This window comes from Mauremys reevesii, linkage group 12 (genome assembly GCF_016161935.1).
Source record: "Mauremys reevesii isolate NIE-2019 linkage group 12, ASM1616193v1, whole genome shotgun sequence".
In the NCBI taxonomy this organism is placed as follows: Eukaryota; Metazoa; Chordata; order Testudines; family Geoemydidae; genus Mauremys; species Mauremys reevesii.
The window spans coordinates 45,428,199-45,451,167 of NC_052634.1; the positions used below are offsets into that span (position 1 = coordinate 45,428,199).

The window sequence follows — 22,969 nt, forward strand, 5'->3', positions numbered from 1 at the left end:
CATGACAAGATTGGGGGGGTCAAGCCCCCCAGGATTCCTGGGCCCAGCCTTGTTGGGGTTACGAGGACTCTACCACACACCAGAGTAGAAAGAGCGTCCTTGGGGTCAGGCAGCCTCTGGGTAAGGGGGTGGGGACTCAGATCCTTCCGCCAGCCAATTCCACTGGGGTCTTGTAAAATCCAGGGAAGTTCCCAACAATAGCCAGAACAGACTCTCCTTACACTTACGGTCTGTCCTCATTGCTTCTCTCTCTCCCTTCCCCCCATCTCTGCTGCTCCACCTCTGGGCTTTCTCAGCACCTGGCCCCACAGCGCTTCCTGCCAGCCAGAGACTGCGTGTTCTAGGCCTGCTCCTGTGGATGTGGCCTCTCTCCTGATTGATAAGGAAAGGAACCTTTCCAGGAAATGGCCACAGCTTCTGGGAATCCAGCTGTGGCTGTGAACAGAATTTGGGTCCTGGCACACAAGGCTACTTAAAAGCTGAGTGCCTAGACAGGGGCTTGAACCCTGGACCCTCAGATTAAGAGCCTGATGCTCTACCACCTGAGCTACCTGGGCTTGTTGAGAAACATTTTCACCGTTCAGCACAAGAGTGAGCAGGCAGGCAAAAGAGAGGCAAAAAAAGTCCCAGGAACCCCTCCTCTTTCTGTTCAGCCACTGCCTGTCAGCAGGATTCCTCCTCCTCCTCAGGGAGACTAAATCTAAGCACCTAGACAGCAAGTCCGTCTGCTGCACCCCAATTCCCCATGCCTGAGCCTCCCTGCCAAAGTCCTTCACCTGGCTCCATAGAATTACATCTCACATCTTGCTGGGAACTCGACTTCTTGTGCCCAGAGAGTCTCCCTCCCCCCCTCAGTAGATGACCCAAGAAACACAGTGTCCACCTTTTCCAAAAAAGTGTGTGAAGTGGTCTAATGACTAAGATATCTGACTTTGGCTCAAGTGATTGAAAGTTCAAGTCACTTTACGGTTGTATTGCTGCAGTTTTACCATTGTGCTGAAAGTCCTGCTCCCTTCAGGGCTGGAACCTCTTCTTGGCCGCTCAGGCCAATACTCTGGCTTCAGCTAGAGCCCCAGGAAGGAGTTGGGGGTTGGGTGTCACAAAGGCTGGGGCATGAGCCCCAGGTGCTTCCAGTCTCGCCTTTGCCCTTCCTGACTTGCCAAAGAAAATGGGCGGCTGCCCGGGCTAGTGTGTGGAGGAGTTTCCCTCTTCCAAGTGTGCGCCTGTCCCTGTGCTGGAGGGGGGTTGCTACATAGCACCTTGGGAGCCTGGGTGTTTCTCTGCTTCTCACCAGCTGGGGAAAAGCCTCTTGGGGTAAAAATCTCCTGCCCCACTGCAAAAGTGAGGACCATGAGTGGGAACAGTCAGAGGCTCCACCATGGGGGCTGGCCCTGCTTTCCTACTGTCTTCTGTTGTTGGCCACAGAGCATCAGCAGCCGCCCCGCATGGTGGTCTGCGGGTGGCCTTCAGTGGGGGTTTGGCATGGCAGGGAGCAGGGAGCAGGCTGGCCGGGAGTCTTGTTGCCTGTCTGCTGGCCACACATAGGCATGGGCCTGCCCTCATCTAGCCCCGCCCTCAGTTGCTCTGTGGCTTTGAAGCCTTCCCTTGGAGCAGTCAGCACCAGCCGCCTCTGCTCCAGGTGCCCAGAGGAGGAGAGGTGCTGAGCTCCAGCCTGGGACTCTGCCTCCCTATCAAGCCTGGCCCTTGCACTGCTTTCTTCAAGTGCCATGTGGGCAAGAGGAAAGGTGTGGCCACAAGCACCAAACTTGGGGGCATCAGGTGAAGCAGTGAGAATCCCACCCACCAGACAGCCACAGCCACTTCTGGACCCCAACCAAAGACCTGGCTCCAGTGGGAAGGAGTCACCCAGCAGGAGGGAAATGATTCACTCTTATATAGGTGGAGCTAGGAAAGCACTTTGAGCACCAGATCTTTACCACCCACTAACACAAGGTCCTACTGACATTTGAACTCAGATTACAGGATTCAGAGGCCTGTGTATTACACCATGGGAGCAGCTTGTGCTGCCATCTCTGGACATTGGTGACGCTCACAAGACTGGCTTGTGTAAGGGACTGTTGGCCCTTTACTAAAACTGAGTGGGTTTTTTTTGGTTGTCTAGTTCCCAGTCCCAATAGAAGGGGAAGGGTCAATGGAAATCAGGACCCAGAGACTGACAGGCCCCTGGGGCAATGGTCACCAACTGGTAGGGAACAAGTGAGAATTTGTTAATGGAGAAAAATCCTGGTGAAAATTGGCAAAGGTGTGCAGATTTTGAAAAGTTCCAGTGAATTTACACATGAAGATACAAACAGAGAGACAAACACACACAGAGAGAATGAGAAAATCACAGACTGCACAGGCCCACACAGACATAAACAAAAACCAAGCCCACACAGCACACAGAGGCATATACCCATAAGGGAAAGCCACACAAAACATAGAAAGAACAAATCCACACCAAAAATACAGCAAAAGCCCACAACAGGAAACACAAAACCCACATACCAAAAGAATACTAAGCAAAAAACAATCTGCATGCAAAAATCATACACACACCCACGCACACAAAACTATGCCAGGCATCCACCAAAATCGCACAGGACCCACATGCACATCAACACGACAGATGAACCCCCGCCCCCCAACATAGAGAAAGCAAGGCAGAGTTTGAGTCTCACAGCGAAGAGGGTGAGCACACAGGTGGTTTGGGGAGCAAAGACTGAGGGGGAGTCGGGGGCAGTGCTCTGGGCTCTGCTTGACCCCTCCTGACACAGGCGGCTGGTGGAGAGCAGAGCCTGGTAGATCTGTGGAATCTGCCCTGCTCTCTGTAAAGCAAGGGGACCCCGGTGTCTTCTGAGCTGCAATTGTATTTTCTGCAGGACAAAATGATTGGCAGAAGCCATTTGCTTAAAGGAAACTAGGGCTGTAGGTGAGGTTTGAACTCACAACCTCAGCATGACTCCACTCAGTACTGCTCTGTAAGTACTGGGCACTAACCCATTGCACCTCTGGTGCCTGAGTGAGTGTCTTTTCTCCTTGATTCATCGATGGATTAGGGGTTGAGGGGGTTGCATTAGCTAAAACAAATCCATATGAAAGGCTGCAGGATGGCAGCAGCAGAGGTGGGGAGCCTCCTTCCATGTGATAGAGCTGGTTCCCCCTTCCGTTGCTGAGGGGAAGGTTAGTGCTTTGAGCCCACCCGGTGCTGGAACGTCCCATGGGTGAGATTAACAAGACTCTTGAAAGGAGAAGAGAGGGGAAGTCTTTTCTATCCCTGCCTAGCTCCATTGGTCTCCTGTGGCCCTTTCGGCTCTCTGCTCCCCTGTTGGGGAGATGCAGAGACAAGCCCCCATCTGAGTAACTCACCGAGAGGCTGTGTCCCGTGGTGTGTGTGGGGGAGAGGGGTAGGGGTGGGATGGGGCTCAAGGGGAGAAGGTTGTGTGTGACAGTGTGTGGGGGAGGGGGAGGGTGTGTTCCTTAGGATAGAAATGATGGAAAACACAGGGGCAGTGACAGCGAAGCCCCGTGTCTGAGTGTTATGGCCCTGTGTGGTGCTGCCGTTCACCTTCCCCTCCTATGGGCTCAGCTTTCATTGAATCCAGCATTTTTTCACCTGTCCTCACCACAGAGGTGTCCCACGTGCCTCAGCTACCGAGTGTCCCTCTTAGAGACGCCGAGGACTGGAACTGATTTCAGCTGCTGGACAGCTCTGCTAGGTCTTTATTGATTTGCACAGGAAAATGCTGAGTGTTTAAATTCATTTCAAACCCCTGCCCCCCTGCTGGGGATTGGGGTGCAGGAGGGGTGCAGGCTCTGGGGGGAGTTTGGGTGCAGAAGGGGTGAGAGGCTGGTCTATGGAAGGGAGTTTGGGTGGGGGAGGGGTTCTGGGGTGCAGGATCTGGGGGGAGTTTGGGTGCAGAAGGGGTGAGAGGCTGGTCTCTGGGAGGGAGTTTGGGTGGGGGAGGGGTTCTGGGGGGCAGGCTCTGGGATAGAGTTTGCAGCGCCGTAACAAGGGTGAGGCAATTGAGGCACTTGCCTCGGGTGCGCAAAGTGGAGGGGCGCAGCTCTACCCCAATCAGCGGCACTTTGGCGGCAGCTCTACCGCTGCTGCTTCTTTGGCAGCAACTGGGCGACAGGTCCTTCCCTCCGACAGGGACTCAGGGACCTGCCGCCAAAGATCCTGGAGCCGGCCCTTGCCTCGGGCACAAAAATTCCTTGTTATGGCTCTGGGAGTTTGGGTGCTGGGTGCAGGCTCTGGGCTGGGGCAGGAGCGGGGGGAACAGGAGGAGGGGTGGGGTGCAGGCTCTGGGAGGGAGTTTGGGGGGTGGGGGGTGGGGAAGGAGGGCGTGCAGACTCTGGGAGGTGCCGGCAGCCACTGGAGCGAGCAGGCAGACGCTGCTCAGCTCCGCTGCACTGACGGGACCCCTGGGGGTGGCTGGTGGGGCCAAGGGAGTGACCCGGTCCCAAAACTGCTGGAGCCCCACGGGCGAGACCTGGGGACCAGGACTGCCAGCCAGACAAACACCTTTAAGAGGAGGCGTCCCTCTGCCTGTCAAAAACTGATCTTCCTCCTTCAGTTCAGTGACAGCCTGAATTGTTCCTTATCCCGGCAGAGCCAGAGGACTGAAAGCAGCAACATCAAACCCCTGTGTAGCTCACAGGAATGGACATAAACACTCCCTGGTATCTGAGGAGATGTTCAGCTTTGCCCTTGGTCAACTACAAGGCTAAAGGGAAAGGAGGTGGCGCCAGGTATAAAGAGTGAAACACGACACATCATGGTTATGCCCATGGTGGCTGCAAAATCTTTTGATGTACTTCTTCTTATCAACAGTGTATTGTTTTCTCTGGAGCCTAGGCCTTGGCCAAGAAATTTGTACCTTGATAAAATAATCGACTGCCCCTGGTGAAGGCAATGGACTTGACACCCACTGGGGTGTCCCTACACAGGTACAAGTACTAACAACAGTGGCTGCCTTTTAGCCATAGATTTTAATCAGGGCAATAAATTGAAACAAACCCCTGTTAAATCATTTCTCAGCCCGAGTCCTTCACCCACATTCCCTAGAACATTGGGCCACCATGTGGACGTTTCATTTCTGACCTCAGTTTCACACAGAGACAAAATTTCCTTTGCACAGATCCATGAAAAGCAAAATCTTCCTGTGTCTCTTGTCTGAGCCAGGGCATTCGATGCCAGTGAACCCTTCTCTCCTGCAATGGCGACGGTCAGACAGAGGGGTCGTGGCACCCGCATCCCTGCCAGGGAGATATTGGCTCGGCTCTTTCTTTCTGCTGCTGTGGTTAGTCCATGAAACATCAGAGATGAAATGTAAGGCTGAATTCACGCACCAGCCCTCTGAAAAATTTCAGTTCCCCAGAGAAATCCTGCCCCCTGCTATTGGAACGATGTGCTGGAGATTTGACTAGGAAAGGGACTGTCTGAATTGTCAGAATGGGGAATGAACAACAATCTACAGCAATGTCGTTCACACAAACACACTCTCATGCTGCTCCAGCCGGAAGAGAAATGGTCAGGAATTCTCGCTGTTCAGCCCAGAACACATTTACACTGATGCGCAGCCGTGAGTGTGCTCGGGAAGCTGGTCTGAGCAAACAATTTGAAGTGACAATTCAGTGAGAACAAAATCATCATGCAGTGAAATCAATGCATGTCAAGAAGTTGTGGCCGAGTGGTTAAGGCGATGGACTAGAAATCCATTGGGGTCTCCCTGCGCAGGTTCGAATCCTGCCAACTACGCAAGCGCTGCGCTGCTGTTGTTATTATTGTAGTCTTAGTGCCTGAGCATCCACAGTGCGAACTGGAGATAAATCTAGTTTCACTCTGTCTACACTTAAAATGCTGCTGTGGCACTGCTATAGCACTTTGGAGTAGACAGTGACTGGAGGGTTTTTCCCATCCCTGTAACCCGGGCTTAGGTCACCTTACCTCTATGGGTGTGGGGAGGGTCACACCCTGAGAGACGTCGCTCTGCCAATTCAGTGCTCAGCGTACACCAGCCCTTAGATCCCTCTGGGTATTTCAATGCAGGCACTGACCTGTGAGAGGAAAACATCAGCTCACAAACACAGAGACTGAATTTCCCACATTTAATCTCGCTGCACTTTCCAGAAAGTCACAAAATTCAATTCATTCTTGCTAGGACAGAGAAAAAATAAGTGATACTAAGTTTTTGGCTTGATTAAATACAATTAAGTGTTTAATTAATATAGTAAAAATCTGTCCTGATTCCTCTAACTAACACCACAGCGTGAAATAGGAACAGAGACAAAGCTTGTCAGTGACGACTAATTTCACAAATGATCTTCCCATTATTAATTTCCACTTTGGAGGTCTGGGCATCTCCAGTGTCATTGCTCTGCGTTCACCTTCCCCTAGAATTGTTCTCGGACATTCGACTTCCTCTGACATGGGGCTCAGGTCACTTCCTGGAGGATTCCCTGCACCTTGAGGTCTTTAAGCCACAATTTGAGGACTTCAATAACTCAGACATAGGTTAGGGGTTTGTTACAGGAGTGGGTGAGTGAGATTCTGTGGCCTGCATTGTGCAGGAGGTCAGACTAGATGATCATAATGGTCCCTTCTGACCTTAAGTCTATGAATCTAGTCCCAAATATGGAAAACTGCAGTTCAGCATGAGAATAGTGACCCCGTCTCCTTCCTGCACCTGCTCTACATTGCTCCACAGCAGCTTCTCCACCTGCAGAGTCACCCCAGCACTGCAGTGCAGCTCCAGGGTTCAGCAGGGGCCCCTGGCAAGGACAGTGGGTGCAGCTAATAGCCCAGTGTGCCTGGACGTGAGGCAGCTGTAAAAAAGCAACACCACCCCCCAGAAGTACAGAGACTGAATTCCCCAACTTTAACATCATGACCCCCTGTAGAAAGCCACACGTGTCAGTTGTATTTTCACAGGGAGATGCAAAAATCAAGTGACACCAATTTTTAAGTTGAGTAAATAAAGTTGAGGAGATAGTTATTAACCTCACAAAAATATACTAAAGATCCCTCAACATAACACCTGAAGGTGAAATATGAACAGAGACAAACCTTGTCAGCAAAGGCTCATTTCCCAAATGATCCTCAAAATGTTACTAATTCCCACCCCTCCTCCACAGGAGCTCTGTGCAGTGTCACTGTTCTGCAGGCAGCTTCCCATTCAATGCTGTTGTGGGACATTCCCAGGCCTGGAAATGTACCAAGGACAGAATTTGAAGAGCAAACCTGGCTCCCCGCACCAGGCGGGATTTGAGTGTTTTGTCCCTGTCACTTAGTCTGTGTTAATAGTACAGATGCCATGGGCAGGACTCCAGGCTCTGCTTGAGGGATCCCAGCACAGGGGCTGGGGGGGGAGAAAGGAAGGTAGATTCTGACCTGTGCTCTGGAGAGAAGCTAATAAGTGAAGGGGGCATTTCTGACTCCTTCCCTGTCTCAGTGTCCCAGGGCTGGAATTCTACATTCCACAGGGCCAAATGAGGGGGTGATGCCATTTGGTTAATGAAAACCAGTGCTCCAGGTGAGGCTTGAACTCACAACCTCAGCATAGCTCCTCTCAGCACAGCTCCTCTCAGCACTGCCCTATAAGTACTGTGCGCTAACTAATTGCGCCACTGGAGCACCTGTTAATTAAGATTTTCTGAGACCCCTAGGCTGATAAAGCCAAGGAGTGACCCCCCCAAAACATTCTCAGTGGGGCTGAGAGCAGGTAGCAACAAGTGTTGTACTCAGTGGGGTGGATTCTTCTTAAGGGTTCCAGGCACCATTTGACCCTTTTGTTCTTCCCTGTGTAATAACAGAGCTGGTTCAGACTCAATGGAGAGTCTTGCTGCAGACCAACAGATCTGAAATCACTGAGAACCAGCTCTAAGCATTAGTCCTGCTTTGGGACAGTGTCTCTCATGCAAGAAACTGCCCAGTCTGCGCTAGCAGTGAGGCTCCCTCACTAACAGCTGAAATCAGGGAGAGCTGTGTGAAGTGCAGGGCCCCAGAGGTGCCTGAACAGGGGGGAACAGCACCCCAGGTGCCCAGAGGAGGAGAGGTGTGCTGGGCTCCAGCCTGGGACTCTGCCTCCCTCCTGCCTAGCCCTGACTATGAAGCCTGGCCCTGGCCCTCCTTCCTTTAAATGCCATGTGAGCAAGAGGAAGCATGTGACAGCTGCAGGGACCAAAGTTGTGGACATCAGGTGAAGCAGCGAGAAACAACCATATGGTCAAACCACAGGAATCTCTAGCCAGACTGTTAAGTTCTTGGACCCCAACCTGTAGCCGCCAGCCCATTGAACCAGCCAGACCAAAGACCTATCTCCAGTGGGGATCAGTCACCCAGCAGGAGGGAAAAACCTCACTCTCTACCTGAGAGAAGGTAGCCAAACACATTGAGCTCCAGTACTTTGTAGCAAAGCAACATATCTCTACAAGGTCCCACTGAGATTTGAACTCAGATTCCAGGATTCAAAGTCCTGAGTGCTGCCCATTACACCATGGGACCTGCTACTGGTTCATTTTCTAGACCCCTGTGACTCTCAGCTGGTTTGCCCTCTGCACTTATTGCTTCCCACCATCAGCTTCCTCTCGCGGGTCTCTCTCTCCTCCTCCAGTGACTGTGGTCCTGCACTACCGGATCCGTGGGTCCTGACCTGAGTCCCTGCATCCCCCTGCTTTGTCTCCATTCCGTGCAGGCTGCAAAAATGTCAGGGGAGTCTGCTCCTCCCTTCACTAGATGCTCCCGCTCATATCAGCCAACTGCAGCCTCATCTCCTGGAACTCAGGCAGCTGTTGCTTGATCCGATCGTACAGTCACACACTGACTGGCTCCCCTGCCTGGATGCTCTTGTGGAAATCCCACAGGTGACACTGCAGGACTTTACACTGTTGGTTTCTTTAATGTTGTGGTGTTTCCCCAGCCGCCGGAACAAAGCTGCTAACTCCTCCCTCACCGACTCGCATCAATCCCCCTGGTTGCCACAGAACCCTCTGATGCTTTCCCGTTCTGCCAACACCGCCAGGCCTCGCCCCCCTGCTCCTTTATCTTGCAAGCTCTGGATGTTCAGCTTCCAATATCCTCTGCCGTGGGTCAGGGAATTGCCCACATTGAGCATACGGTGAGAGCTGCGTGATCTGAACTGTCCATTGGCACCACCCTGCACTGGGCTGTCGACGTGCTCTCCTTCACGGAAATCCGGTCAGTGCGACTCCTGGCCTGTCCCCGCAGAAAGGTGTATCCCCTCTGCGGCCGGTGTGAGCTCGGGTCAGAGGAATAGGAGGTTACTGCCCACCCTCCACTGGTTCACTGTGCAGAAACAGGTTCTCTAAGCCGACCTCGCTATAGACCTGCACCAGGTAGTGCTCATCGTAGAAGAGTTTCCTCTGACGGTCAGGAAAACAGGACCAGCAGTCCTTAGGCCGGTGCAACAATTGAAATCCCCCCCGACACCAAACACCGTGCAGTCCAGAGGAAGGGAGCCAGTTCCTTCATAGAAATTTCCTTTCATGCCTTAGCTGGGGACCATACACACTAATATAGCAGTAACCAGTGCCATGGAGCACAAAGCCACCAGTAATGCCCTCCCTGGTTGGAGCTCCAGCCCCTTCTGTACTCGCACTGCGAATGTGAAGAACAAGACTCCAACCCCATCATTCTTCCCTGGCCTGGAGGACCAGAGAGATGGGCCCTTCCTCCAATCACCCTCTGCCCATCAAGCTACCCTAGAGTTGTTAATGTGCATTTCCTGAACACCCACCATGTCCAAGCCCAGCTGCTCCAAGACACTGAACATCAAGTGCCTCCTCCTGGGCCCCCAACTCCCTTCCACAGGGCCACTTTCACACATGCCCCTTCCCTGGCACTGCCCTCCCTCAGCTGCACAGAAGAGTTTTACCTCTATACCTGCCTGTCACTGCCCAGCACCCCCTCTAGCACTCTCTTCCTGCCATATTGGGTCCACCAATAACTCACTTAGGAGAGACAGCTCCTGTCCCTCATTGTTAAATGTCAGGCCAGCCAATTAGGGGCAGAAGCCCACAATATCTTTTCCTACTGCAGAGCCCAAGCTCAGGGACTCACCTTGGGCGCAGGGACCACTGTGCTCCCAGAAAACAAGCCACCCCTGTGCAGAGAGGGATGAAAGGGCCTGCCAAAGCCTGGGATTGAACCAGGGACCTTTAGAACTTCAGTCTAACGCTCTCCCAACTGAGCGGCAGTATTTTGGCCTGTTGCTTCTCTGTCTGGGATGTTTTTGCAGCAGTTGCACACAAAAAGGACGTCATTGGGAGCGGCCCATGAAGACAAGACTCGCTTTTGCCTGCCTTGCTCAGCTTGACTTGCTGCCTCACCCCGTTCCTGCCCTAGTGCCCGGGTTGACCTGGTGGTGGAAGGGGACTGGGGGCCAGTGGCGCGGGGAGGAAGTTGAGCTGGACCCTGAGCTAGACTAGACCCTGGCGGTGAGAGTCTGGCCACCACTTGCCGCCCCACCCTGTTGTCCTGGCTTCCCCCACTGGACGTCATTTCGGGAGGGAAGAGGGGCTTCCGCCTCCCCTCCCCGATTTTCACACCACAGAGGAGTGCGAACAGGAAAACGAACGGCTGCTCCACACCCCCACCGGAGGAACCCGGCACCCTTAGCTGCTTCCCCTGCTCCACCCCAGTTATGCTACTGAGTGGAAGTGTCCTGTGTCCATAACACAGAGGTCGATTAATCAAAACCCTCTTCTGCCAGCACCGGGCCTCCTGCTTCTTACACTGGGCCTGCAAGCGAGGGGGCAGCTGGCACAGCGCCATGAGTCTAACCTGTGAGGCAGGAGGCGTCTGACGCCCGCAGCCTGCTGGGGAGCTCCCAGAAGTTATTAAGGGACAGAGACTCCTCAATGCCCTTAGTAACAAGGGTTTGGGGGTCACCGAGGCCAGTAAGGGGGTCACTATGTCAGCCCTGTAACCCTGGGGTCAGGTCACTGTGCAGCTTTGATCTAGAGCTCGGATCCCAACAACCGACCAGCAGCCCACAGCCTCCCCCTGGGTCTGCCCCACCTGGTTCCTCCTTACAGGCCGACCTTACCCCCCTTCCAGCCCCGGATTCGCCCCCTAATCATCCTACTGCCGCTCAGAGCCACAGCCGTGGAGGTGCTGAAGGAGGGAGGGGTGACTCTAGGGTGGGGTTCTTCTCTAACGATGGCTGGCAGAAAGGTGGTGCTCAGCTCTGTCAGCCACCTGCCCAGTTGCCTCGCTGCCAGGGGATGCAGACGTTTCTGTAAGGCCATTAAATGGAGTATTTGGCTTCTGAGTGAATGTGAGGAATGTGCAATCCTGAGAGGGAATTTCCATCCTTCTTTTTACTGCTCCTCAGTGGCCTAATGGATAAGGCATTGGCTTCCTAAGCCAGAGATTGTGGGTTCAAGTCCCATCTGGGGTGGCAAAACTCTTTTCTCCTTGTATATTGCAACAAAGCCTTGGTGTTATTTTCACCAAGGAAACTGGGAGACGTTTGAACCCAAAGTGCTGGATCTTGGGAGCAATCCCTGAGAAACAGCATCTTCCACTTGACAAATGCTTTCTAGACCCATCAGTAAGAAACACTTAATACTAGTGTTTGTCTGAGAATAGAAGGAAGGGGAGTGTTTACTCCGACACCTCAGTGAGTGAAACAGACAGAAAGAGCAAGGCTGTACTGAAAGAGAATGGATCTGTCTGGAGACAAAGCAGAACCTGAGAATGAGCAACAGTGTGAAAAGAAGAACTTCAAATGGGTGTTAGGTGTTAGGTTGGTCTGACAAGTTTCAAGAAAATACCAGTGCTCGTAGACTGATGCGGACACTGGCTGCTTCTGATCTTTTACTGAGAATTCATTGAGAAATATTTTCCTTAACTATGTTATGGAATATTGGGTGGGCAATGAAGGCACCATTCCTCCTGCTTTCGCCCTTCGAGACAACACGGCTACATGGCATGCGGCCAATGCTCACCTTCCAGTCAACTGCTAGAGAAGACAACACAGATAGGGATGGCAGCAGGGCAGACTGGAGCTCCGCCGAGATGGTGGGACCAGGTCTCATCAATGGGGAGGTGGCCACCCCAGCATGCACAAGGCTGAGCTAGTAAGTGCGGCGTGTGCTCCACGGTGCCCCTACTCCCTGCATGTGGTGGTGGAGGGCAGTTACTGAGTTCGGTTGGTTTGGGAAATGTAGGGCTTGGCTACACTTGCAGAGGTAGAGCGCTGGGAGTTAAACCACAGCAGGGAAACCGCTGCCGTGTGTTCACACTGACAGCTGCAAGCGCACTGGAGTGGCCACACTAGCAGCTCTGGCAATGCCACAGAGAGCAGTGCACTGTGGTAACTAGCCCAGTGTGCAAGTGGCTGCAACGTGCTTTTCAAATGGGGGACAGGGGTGGAGTGTGACAGGGAGTGTGTTGTGTGTACGTGGGGGGAGTGACAGTGTGTTTGGGGGGCTGAGAGTGTGTCAGCATGCTGACTTGTGTGTTCGGACAGGAGCAGACCCCACCTCCCCTCATACACACTCAAAACAGCAGCAGCATTCCACACTAATGGTTGCTTTGTCCCGGAGCAGATAAGCAGCCGGCTGTCAGAAACGGAGCTTTGAAAGGGGATATCCGCATGCCTGCAGCCGATTTCAAAACAATGACCAGAGTGGGCACTTGACTTCAGGGGGTTATGGGACATTTCCTGAGGCCAAACACAGTGCAGTGATGCAACACGTCATCCACACTGATGCCCGGGTATTTCAGCAGGGTTCAGCGAGCTTTATGCTTCTCATGGAGGTGGATTACCAGGAGAGCTCCAGCTGCAGAGCCCAGGTGCTCCATGTGCCTTGCGAGTGTGGACACCTCAGGAGTTAGGGCACCCGGGGCTGCTTTAATGGGCTCTAACTTGCAAGTGTAGCCAAGCCCCTAGACTGTGTCACTTGTGTGACTTACTTGTGCTATTGTAATAAATACAATAGACGTGCAATGGACAGAAATTGCACCAGCAGAGAAGTATATTAAAGGGAAACCCTAAGGAAATTAAGAGTTTAAATTATCCTCCACATGTCCCGTGTCCCACTAAAATGAATCCAACCCACAGGGCACGTGGGCAGAAGTATTGGTGTCAGGATGCTACATTGTTAGCACAGTAAATGAAGCTGCAAAAGAAATGATGCTTAAATGACCTCACTCTATTTTTTTACAATCCTGTGTTAAGAGGTAATAGATACAGATGGACACCAGGCAGGGTCGTTTGGAGGACGAAGCCTTTATGCTTCCATCCCCCACCACTGTCAAGTTTTAGCCAATTAGGACAAGTCAGCAAATAAGAACAACCTCAGGTCTCAGTAACTGCTGCAGGTAGCAAAATCCTACAAGGAGCAGTTTCTGGCACTACACCTGCCCAGCTCTGCTCCCCGGCTCTTCTCAGGCTCCTGCTCTCTCCTTAGCTCTGCCCCACTCTGGCCCAGGCAGGGCCAGCTCCCACGGAGGATGGGACCCCCTGGCCTGGTGACTCCCTCATTACACTGCCTGGCCTGTCAGTGCGGCTAACTTGGAGCTTTGGCCTCTCCCCATTGCCCCTGGGGACTGTCAGTCTCAGGGTCCTGATTTCCCATTGGCCCTTTCCCCTTCTACTGGGACTGGGAACTAGCCAACCAAAACCCCCACTAAGCTTTGGTAAGGGGCCAACAGTCCCTTACATGAGCCGGCCCCATGAGGGTCACTGATGGCCAGAGAAGGCAGCATGAGCTGGTTCCATGGTTTAATGGGCAGCACTCAGGCCTCTGAATCCTGCAATCTGAGTTCAAATCTCAGTGGGACCTTGTGGTAAAGCCCTGGAGCTCCTACTGCTCCACTTCCCTATCTCCAGCTCTGCAAGAGCGATTTTTTCCCCTCCTGCTGGATGGGTCAGGGCTCTAGAACTGACACCTGAGGGTTGGGATTCTCACGGCTTCACCTGGTGCCCACAAGTCTGGCACTTGCCACTGTGCTTGAAGGAAGCAGGGCTGGGCAGGTGGGAGCCCAGCACCTCTCCTCCTCTGCGCACCTAGAGCAGAGGCGGCTGGTGCTGACAGCTCCAGGGGAAGGCTTAAAAGCCACAGAGGCTAGGGCAAGAGGAGGAGAGGACCATGATTGTGTGTGGCCAGCAGACAGCCACAGGGCCAGCCTGCTCCCTGCTGTGCTGAACCCCACTGAAGGCCACCCACAGACCGGCATGCAGGGCAGCTGCTGATGTTTCTCAGGTCATCTACTGAGGGGGCTGAGACACTCTGGGCACAAGAAGTTAAGTTCCCAGCGACAAGTGAGACTTAATTGTATGGGGCCAGGTGCAGGGCTTTGGCAGGGAGGCTCGGGCATGGGGGATTGAGGTGCAGCAGATGGACCGGCAGTCTAGACACAGAGATTTAGTCTCCCTGAGGAGGAGGAGGGGGAATCCTGCTGACAGGCAGTGGCTGTGCAGAAAAAGAGGAGGGGTTCCTGGGACTTTTTTTGCCTCTCTTTTGCCTGCCTGCTCACTCTGATAATCACTCTTGTGGTGAATGGTGAAGCTGTTTCCTAACAAGCCCAGGTAGCTCAGGTGGTCGAGCATCAGGCTCTTAACCTGAGGGTCCAGGGTTCAAGCCCCTGTCTAGGTGCTCAGCTTTTAAGTTGCCTTGTGTGCCAGAAGCCAAACTCTGTTCACAGCCACACAGGGATTCCCAGAAGCTGTGGCCATTTCCTGGAAAGGTTCCTTTCCTTAGCAATTAGGAGAGAGGCCACATCCACAGGAGCAGGCCTAGAACACACAGTCTCTGTCTGCCAGGAAGTGCTGTGGGGCCAGGTGCTGAGAAAGCCCAGAGGGGGATGCGGGGAAGGGAGAGAGAGAAGCAATGAGGACAGAGCACAAGTGTACAGGGGGCATCTGGTCTGGCTATTAGGGGGAACTTCCCTGGTTTATACATGACCCTGGTGCAATTGGCCAGAGAAAGGATCTGAGTCCCCACCCCCTTACCCAGAGGCTGCCTGACCTCGAGGACTATTAGGATATAGATATTCAGGCCAGTGTGCAAAGGCCTGTACTTTAAGAATTTAGGTGTATTTTTATCACTTAGCTAGTTATAAAGATATAAAAGAGAGAATAAAAAATCACTGTCTGTCTGTGTAATGGCCTTCTCTTACTGTGACAGTCTGAGGCCTGGTTCTTCGGCTAAGCAGCAAAGGCAGCCATAAGCTGGGAAGTGTATGGTCACATCCTCACATTCCCAACTAGTCACATTGAAATAAGGTGCGATTGGGCTGTGAGGAATACAATCCTGTCCTGATATTCCATCACCTCCAGAGAAAGGGAAACTTAGTTTGGTAGCATCCTGTCTGGCAAGAACTCACTTATCAATAGACACAGCTGGAAAACCCTTATGTCTGTACAGATGTAGTTGTGAAATCCTCCCTTCTGTATTGTTTTGTATGTTTATTTGCATGGTCTCTGTCTGGTTCTGTGATTGTTTCTGTCTGCTGTATATTTAATTTTGTTGGGTGTAACCAGTGAAGGTGGTGGAATATAACCATGTTACAGTATATCAGGACTGGTTAGTCTAGAGAAGGAGTGAGGGTGCCAGGCGGCACGGCAGTCGGGGCCGCGTGGTGAGTGCCCCGCTGAAGCGCTGGCCGCCCCCCTTCTCTCTCCCCCCCGCTCCCTCCCCTTCCCCCCGCCCCCACTAGACCGGGCGCGCACTCTGCAGCACAGGGAGTCCACTGGCTCCGGCCGCCCTGTAGGGTTTTTTTTTGTTTTTCCCCTGCTTTGCCAGCTGCACCGTTGTTTTTCCCCCCACCACCCTGCTTTGCTGCTCCAGCCCCACCATTTTTGTGTTGTCCCCCGCCTCCCACTTTGCTGCTCCAGCTGTGCCGTGTCCCTCCCCTCCAGCTTTGCTGCTCCAGCCCCACCGTTTTTGGGTTGTCCCCCGCCACTTTGCCACTCCAGCCACATCGTGTGCCCCCCAGCTTTGCCACTTCAGCCGCGCCGTATCCCCCCACGCACCCCCGCGTTGCTGCCAAACATGCACCGGTGTATGCCACTGCTGAGTCAGTTGTGAACCTTGCTACCATTATCATTATCCCTTTGAAATAATGATGGTGATGGACACTTGGCTCTGTATCCCAGTGTGTCATGGATGTCTACAGGCTGCATTAGCCAATCCAACCATTTGGCACTTACAGATGGGCACCTCTGTATTGTGCCTGAGTCTTGTACAGCTATGAATGGCTGGTAGATGCCGATATTTTCCCGTCTTTTTAACCAGCTCTAATACCAGGCCAGGCCAGGGCTGGGAAGAGAGAGAGAGCAGCAGGTTTCCCCTATTGTGGCCGTCTCGCTTTTTCTTGACTAGCTTCACCTCTGCACCAAGTTGTGCTTTTCATATGTGAGCCTGGCTAGCTCAGTTGGTAGAGCATCAGTCTTTTAATCTGAGGGTCCAGGGTTCAAGTCCCTGGTCAGGTGAAAAACTTCTCACTGTGATAATAAAAGCCTGTCTTTCTGGAGTCTTGTTCAGTGTTACTCTTTCTCTCCAGGATTTTGCCTTTCCTAAGAAGGGCCTTTCGGGGGGGGGTGTTGAAGAAGCAACTCTTTGACATCCCCTCTGTCCTTGCAGGCTGGAGGAATAAAGTCCTCTGGGCATATAGCATGTTCCTCCCCTGCAGACACAAACACACAGAATATTCATAAGGAATTAGAATTAGAATCCACCACTTTCCTTGGGAGCTTGTTCCTGTCGTGAATCATCCTCGCTGTTGAATATTTGTGCCTTAGATGTAATATATGAATTTGTCTCTTTTCACCTTCCAGCCATTGGGTCTTGTTATGCCTTTCTCTGCTCGATTAAAGAGCCCTTTCATACCCAATATTTTCTCTCCATTAAGGCCCTTCAACACTTCAGTGAAATCACCTTTCAATCTTCTTTCGATAAGCTAAACAGGTTGAGCTCGTTCAATAGCAAAGAGCCACCAAATGTTCTGAGGGCTGGAGAAAAATGTCTTCTAGGGAAAGTGGTGGATTCTCCATCTCTTGATATCATTTAATGAAGACTAGATGCCTTTCTGGAATGTGTTTGCCCAAAAGTAGCTATTGTGTCATACAGGAGGCCTGTAATATGCAGGGGGTCAAATAAGATGCTCTAGTGGTCTCTTCTGGCCATAAAGTTGACTAATTTCTGAAAAACTGAGTGTAGCATTGGGAGCAGTGTCTGATGTTTTCCTGTCTAGCCGGCTTGCTGCCTAGAACGAACGCTCCTTGAGTGGGGTGATCCACAGGGAGTAGCTCAAACCTCCACAGTGCCTGGCCAGGGGCAGGGCATTAGCACAGCAAGGGAGGGGTGTGGCAGTGACATCACAAAGGCCTTTTGCAGGACCTCAGACTATTGGTCAAAGGTGGTGGGGAGGTGGTGACCTCACAGAGAAATGCTGACATCAGCCAGGCAGGACAGGGGCGAGGGGCCGGGGAAACCTCAGAGACCCCTGTGGCTTTGCTTCAGCAAGTCTCCTTCTCCAGGTCTCTCTTTGAGGACTGAGAGAGTATTCGGGTTCAGGCACATGAGTGCCAGGAGGAACCTCTTTCGAGTTTTCTCCTTCCCTTTAGTGATTTTACTTAAAACAGCCGTCCCTGTTTAGAAGGTAAGAGCCTCCTCGAGGGAAGTGGTGTCATGGGCGTGTCACAGTTCGGATGCCAGTGGCCCCCCTACACTGTAAGGAAGTTCCCGCCACCCTGCTCTGTGTTCGCAGTGCGGGAGAGAGCAGCATCCACGGCAGTGATTTGCTCCTGGCTGCCGGAGCAGAGCAGCAGGCTCAGCTGTCAGAACTTCCCAGAGCAATGAAAGGGGAGGGGCCCAGCCTCTGTAGCAGGAATACAGGGCAGGCGAGTTCACAGAGGGCATTGTGGGATACTGGGGAAGGCCAGTTATGGTGATATAATGAACAGCAGCATTTACTCTGTTACTTTAAGTTTGCTGCAAAAAGCTCTAGCTCTCTCATTGAAGTCGTTTTATTTTGTCAGCAAAACAGGGCAGTTTTGTCGCCAGACGTGGCATTGCAGTGTGTGCACCAGCCACAAGCTGCCGACCGAGGGAGCGTTGTGTGTTTTTCACACACCAGAGCAATATAATTCTGCTGAAACAACTTTGTAGTGCAGACCTGGCCAAAGATTCACTCACACACAACTTGTAAGAGAAATGTCACCTGCTGCTCTGCTTTGCAGAATCCAAACACAAGCAAAGCTTGTCAGGCCCTGGTGGGGATGGCAGAGAGTCAGGTGTGGGCAGACACTATAATTTAGCCCCCAACAGGCACCATGGCTTAGCTGGCTAAAGCGTCTGTTTCGTAAACAGACGATCCTGGGTTCAACTCCCAGTGGTGCCTTGTTGGCTGGATGTTGGGGTACCTGTTATTGGCTACTGTCAGAAGAGAAGTTTCAGAGCTAGATGGGCCTTTGGTCTAGCCCAGTGTGGTTTTCCTTATGGTTTAAATTACACTCACTGGCACTGATAATAGAGTTACTGAAGGTTTGGGAGTTAGGAGCGGGTAGGTCAGTGGTCCGGTCCCCACACAGATGACCCCTGTCTCCCTCTGGGACAGGGGCAGGTCTGAGCTCTCCCCCAAATGCTCATTGTGGCTGCCAGAATCTGTGAGCAGCTCATTTAGTTTACGGCAAAGGTTGAGTCCTGCTTTGTGCACCGTGTGTGAGAATGAAAATCCTAAACCTCCCTTTGAAATAACGAATGCAGCAGGACGTGTTATTGTCCCTGCCCCAAAGCAGACAGACCAATGGAGAAATGCCGTCGAGTCCAAGGTAATACTCCCCAGCCATTTTACCTTTTTTGCTGGCTAAACTCCTTCTTATCTGCCCGGCCCAGGCTGTCCTCTGCCTCAGCTGCTGCTCCTGGCCTGCTCTAGAGTCAAACACGCAGGGCCCCCAGGGGAACAGAGGCTGGGACAGGGCAGCAGCCTGGGCTGGGCTGGGAAGATGCTGGGAGTTCTCGTTCCTTGAGAACTGGCCCGGCTCCCTTCTCAACAGCAAACAAATCAATTCCACGTCCCCTCCCCAGAAAAACCAGCCTGGAGCCAAGGGCAGCAGGGGACGATTCCCTGCAGTTCCTACCGAGGCAGGAGAGAACCCAGGGCATTTCTAGCAGAGCTTATGGAACTGACGTGGGGAAACCAGCCTTTAATAACAGGCAGTTCCAGTTTAAGCTAAGTGTTTTTAACAATTTCTACAACATTAAATAACCCTTCAATCATAGTGTCACCATCCATAAAACTTCTTCAGCCTTACAGGTTCCCAAGTGCCCAACTAAACATCTCTTCAAATCCAAGGGAGTGGAGATCAGTCAGTGTTCAGAGTCATCCCCCATAGAAGAACCATGTTGTGGTACATACTGGCCCCATCATGTGGCCATGGCCTTTCCCTCCTCTCTGTTAAAAGTTTTGATATTTTGCACAGAAACTTTCTTCCCTCAGGAGAGACCTGGGAACCAGGGCTGCGAGCCAGACAAACACCCTTAAAAGGAGACGTAACCTGTCAAAATGTGATCTCCCTCCTTCAGTTCAGTGACACCCTGAAATGTTACTTATCCCAGCAGAGCCGGAGGATTGAAAGCAGCTACATCAAACCACTGTGTAGCTAACAGGAATGAACACAAACACTCCCTTGTATCTGAAGAGATGTTTAGTTTTACCCTTTGTTAACTACAAGACTAAAGGGAAAGGCAGTGGTGGTGCCAGATATTAAGTGTGAAACACGAAACAATCATCATAGTTATGCCCAAAGTGACTGCAAAATCTTTCTATATACTTCTTATTATCATCAGTGTATTATTTTCTCTGCTGTCTAGACATTGACTAGACCTTGACCAAGAAATTTGGATCTTGATAAAATAATCGACTATCCCTCGTTAAGGCAATGGACTTGATACCCACTCGGGTGTCTCCACGCAGGTTCAAGTACTAACAACAGTCCATGAAACATCAAGGGTGGAATGCAAGGCTGAGCTCATGCACCAACCCCCTGAAACATTTCAGTGCCCCAGAGAAATCCTGACCCCGGATATTGGAATGATATGGTGGTGATTTGAATAGGAAAGGGACTGTCTGAATTGTCAGAGTGGGGAATGAACAACAATCTACAGCAATGTCATTAACACAAACACACTCTCATCCTGTTCCAGCTGGAAGGGAAATGGGCAGGAACTCTCACTGTTCAGCCATGGACACACTTACACTAATGCAGCCGTGAGTGTGTTGGGGGAGCTGGTCTGAGCAATTTGAAGTGACAATTCTGTGAGAACAGAAACATTGTGTGGTGCAGCAGCTGTACATCACGTAGTTGTGGCTGAGTGGTTAAGGTGATGGACTAGAAATACCTAATAGAGAGCAGCGGTGGGGGAGGGGAATTGAGACTGCTGTGGGGGTTGCTGGTGGGAGTGACACAAGCCCCAGGCGCTAGCGGCTGCTGTGGGGTGTAGGATGGTGGGGGCGGGGCGGGGCTGTCTGGGTGCTTGAGATGAGGGGCGGTTCCTGGTTGGCTGGTGCCGGCCTGCCTAGTATTTTCTGACAGCTGATCTCCCATTGGCCCTAGCGCGGGGCGGGTCTCTGAAAGCTGGTCTCTTATTGGGCCCTTCCCAACTGACATTTCTGACAGGCTTATCTCCCATTGGTGACGTTGTCTAACAGCGATGCGGGGCGGAGCCGCCAGGGCCTTGTGGGCTCAGAGCTCAGCGCCGCCCGCGCTGGGTGATGTCTCTGCCCGTGGCGGCCGCGGGGTCCCGATGGCAGCGGGGGGCTCTGGCGTCCGCCCGCGGTGGCTGGGAGCTACGGGGCCACCTGCAATGGCCGGGGGCTGCGGCTTCTCCTCACCCCCCCCCCCGGTGACTGGGAGCTCCGGGCTCCGCCTGCGGTGTCTGAGCGCCGGGGGCTCCTCTCCTGCCCGGGGCGGCCGGGAGCTCCCGGGGCTTCGGCGCTGCAGGGTCTGTGAGCAATGACGTGGGGCTGCAGGGTCCTCCCACCATCAAGGCCTGTTGGGAAATCCTGGGTCCATCCGCAGCAGCTGGGAGCTCTGGGGTCCACTCGTAGGAGCTGGGAGCTGCAGGGTCCATAGGCAGTGGGGGCTCCCCGCCCCCATGGCTGCTGGCAGGGCCGGCTTTAGGAAGTGCGGGGCCCAATTCAAACATTTTAGGCGGGGCCCCCGCAGGGATGACTAAAAAAAAAAAAATGTAAAAAAAAGCCTTTCATTTCTTAGCAACCGGTTCCCTGTAAAAAGTTCTGATTTAAGGGATGTGCCACAGTATGTATTATTTGTACCAATAGGGTTACCGTACATCCAGATGGCGATTTAAGAACCAAAAAGCCTGACATGTCTGGGAAAATACGGGTGTATGTTAACCCTACCTACAGTTATTTTTTAAAAAGATGGGCCTGAACTAGAAACGAGCTCCATTTCACATGTGTGGGTCCCCGCCACTCCCTGGGGGTGTGCTAGGGTGACCAGATGTCCTGATTTTATAGGGACAGTCCCAATTTTTGGGTCCTTTTCTTATATAGGATCCTAATAACCCCCACCCCCTGTCCCGATTTTTCACACTTGTTGTCTGGTCACTCTAGGGTGTACACCTGTGTGGGTCCCAGCTGTTCCCTGCCCCCCTCATTGAAGCAGGTGTGCAGGGTTACTGCCCTGAAAACTGCAGGCACCAGTGGACATGGGGCTGGCTGGAGGCAGGGCAGGGGCTGACTGGAGGTAGAGTCTGGCTCCAGGCAGGGCAATGGGTGCGGGGCTAGCTGGAGACAGGGGTGTGTGGGGTGGGCTGGCTGGCTTCAGGCACGGTCACAGGGTGGTGCGGCAGGGGTTGGCAGGGCTGGAGACACAGGAGTGCGGGACTGGCTGGCTTCAGGCAGGGGGGTGCAACAGGGGTTGGCTGGAGACAGGGGCTGGTGCAGGCAGGGCAGGGGGTGTGGGGCTGGCTGGAGGCAGGGTCTGGTGCGGGCAGGGCAGGGGGTGCAGGGCTGGAGGCAGGACAGGGGGTGCAGGGCTGGCTGGAGACGGGCTGGCTGGAGGCAGGACAGGGGGTGCAGGGCTGGCTGGAGATGGGCTGGCTGCAGGCAGGGGGTGTGGGGCTGGCTGGAGGCAGGGGCTGGTGCAGGCAGGGCATGGGGGTGCAGGGCTGGCTGGAGACAGGGCAGTGGGTGCGGGGCTGGCGCGGGCAGGGCAGGGGTGCAGGGCTGGCTGGAGGCAGGGGCTGGTGCAGGCAGGGCAGGGGTGCGGGGCTGGCTGGAGGCAGGGGCTGATGCAGGCAGGGCAGGGGGTGCAGGGCTGGAGGCAGGACAGGGGGTGCAGGACTGGCTGGAGACGGGCTGGCTGGAGACAGGGCAGTGGGTGCGGGGCTGGTGTGGGCAGGGGGTGTGGGTACAGCCCACCCTGTACAGTGAGTGCCTCCTCTTTCTTCCTCCCCCACTGGGGTAGCAGCAGCAGCCCAGGGCTCAGGGGCTATTGAAAGGGCCCTGGGCTCCCCTGCGTCCACTGCCCCGGCCCTGTAAATAGCTGTGGGAGCCCTGGGGAAGCGGTGGGGCTCCGGGGGCTATTTAAAGGGCCAGGGCGGTAGAAGCAATGGGAGCCCTGGACTTTTTAAATAGCCCCCAGAGCCCCGCTGCTGCTACCCCAGGGCTCCAGCAGTGGGGCTCTGGTGGCAATTTAAAAGGCCTGAGGCTCCAACCCCTGCTGGGAGCCCCAGGCCCTATAAATTGCCCCCTGGGGAAGCCGGGCCACCCGGTACAGCGCACCAGCTCTTGTCAGTACGAAGTACCAGGGCTTGGGCACGGGGCCCTCTTAGGGGTGGGGCCCGATTCAGGGGAATTGGTTGAATTGGCCTAAAGCCGGCCCGGCATATAGGTAGTATATATTGTGTGGATTCTGCTCACATAACACAGAGAAAGTTGCCTATGCAGCTCACAATAGTAAAT

The 22,969-nt window shown here is 53.3% G+C and overlaps 8 non-coding genes across 8 annotated transcripts; 5 read left to right on the forward strand and 3 right to left on the reverse strand.

Annotated features, from left to right (window-relative positions):
* Positions 1–484: 484 nt before the first annotated feature.
* Positions 485–557, reverse strand: TRNAK-CUU. Its single transcript has one exon. It is a non-coding gene; the product is annotated as a tRNA-Lys (tRNA).
* Positions 558–5,682: 5,125 nt separating this feature from the next.
* TRNAS-AGA lies at positions 5,683–5,764 on the forward strand. The gene has a single exon. It is a non-coding gene; the product is annotated as a tRNA-Ser (tRNA).
* A 1,766-nt stretch (positions 5,765–7,530) lies between these two features.
* On the reverse strand, positions 7,531–7,639 carry TRNAI-UAU. Its single transcript has 2 exons — positions 7,602–7,639; positions 7,531–7,566 (listed from the first exon to the last, which is right to left on the reverse strand). It is a non-coding gene; the product is annotated as a tRNA-Ile (tRNA).
* A 798-nt stretch (positions 7,640–8,437) lies between these two features.
* TRNAQ-UUG lies at positions 8,438–8,509 on the reverse strand. Its single transcript has one exon. It is a non-coding gene; the product is annotated as a tRNA-Gln (tRNA).
* Positions 8,510–11,353: 2,844 nt separating this feature from the next.
* On the forward strand, positions 11,354–11,426 carry TRNAR-CCU. Its single transcript has one exon. It is a non-coding gene; the product is annotated as a tRNA-Arg (tRNA).
* Positions 11,427–14,558: 3,132 nt separating this feature from the next.
* On the forward strand, positions 14,559–14,631 carry TRNAK-CUU. Its single transcript has one exon. It is a non-coding gene; the product is annotated as a tRNA-Lys (tRNA).
* Positions 14,632–16,396: 1,765 nt separating this feature from the next.
* TRNAK-UUU lies at positions 16,397–16,469 on the forward strand. The gene has a single exon. It is a non-coding gene; the product is annotated as a tRNA-Lys (tRNA).
* Positions 16,470–18,305: 1,836 nt separating this feature from the next.
* Positions 18,306–18,379, forward strand: TRNAT-CGU. The gene has a single exon. It is a non-coding gene; the product is annotated as a tRNA-Thr (tRNA).
* The last annotated feature ends 4,590 nt before the right edge of the window (positions 18,380–22,969 follow it).